The sequence below is a fragment of the Cyprinodon variegatus genome, unplaced genomic scaffold (genome assembly GCF_000732505.1).
Source record: "Cyprinodon variegatus isolate N-32 unplaced genomic scaffold, C_variegatus-1.0 Scaffold481, whole genome shotgun sequence".
NCBI classification, from domain to species: domain Eukaryota; kingdom Metazoa; phylum Chordata; class Actinopteri; order Cyprinodontiformes; family Cyprinodontidae; genus Cyprinodon; species Cyprinodon variegatus.
In genome coordinates, this window is record NW_015150934.1 from 578,004 (window position 1) to 579,042 (window position 1,039).

A 1,039-nucleotide genomic window follows, 5' to 3' on the forward strand; every position below is an offset into this window, starting at 1 on the left:
GATGGGGGAGGCGCCCATGGCAGCACCTGCTGCTGGAGGTCAAGGGTAGGAACGATACGTGTTTTCATCTAAGAGTCTCCAGAAGCCGCCAGTGACACCAGAGAAGTCGCTAGATTTGTCGTTAGTCGCTTTTATTGAAAAAGATTCACTGGCGGCGTCTGAAAAGCGTCTAAATATAGCGACAAAGTCGCCGAGCTGGCAACACGGCACGGGGGAACCGGGCAGCCAGGGATGCATTTTTATAAAGGAGGGCGGGACGCGCTTTGAAAAAAATCTAACAATTTGTGTCTCTATGGCGACGGGTTACGGGCGGAATGAAAGTACAGCTGTGGAACGGTCTGATAAACTGACTGATCTTTTTGTTCTTGTTGTTTTCTCTCTCTATATCTATATATCTATATCAGACTGTGGTGGGCCTCTTTCATTAATGGGAAACACTGATATCATTGATCTAGGTCAGTTATCCCTAAAGTGGGTCCCTGAGGGCCGCTGTCCTGCAGGCTTTAGACGTTTCTCTGCTTCAGCTGATTCTGATGATCCCAGTTCAGCTAAAGCCTTTTAATCAACCATCAATGCAAACCTGCAGGACGGCGGCCCTCAGGGGCCCACTATGGCGATGCCTGTTCTAGGTCATCAAATCAATTCAATTTAGTTTGTCCAATCAGATGCCTGTAGTGTCTTTTAATGTCCAGCAGGGGTCAGTATTCTGTCAGAATCAATGCAGCATCAAACTGTTTGGTTCTATGGAGGACCAGCTCCACCATATTTAAAAATAAACACAAAAATAAATAAATGCTCAATAAATAAATATGCATACAATTAATTTTATGTAACTACAGTATAAATGTAGGTAGAAATTTAGACACGCCCCCTAAAAATGACATAGAATAAAACAGACAAAAATATTAGAATATACACATAAATAAATACTTAAAAAATATGTAATAAATAAATTAAGTTGAAGATTATAACAGACAACAAATAAATTAGGTAATTATTACAAAGGTGAATAAATGATGAAGCTAATTAAAAGATATAT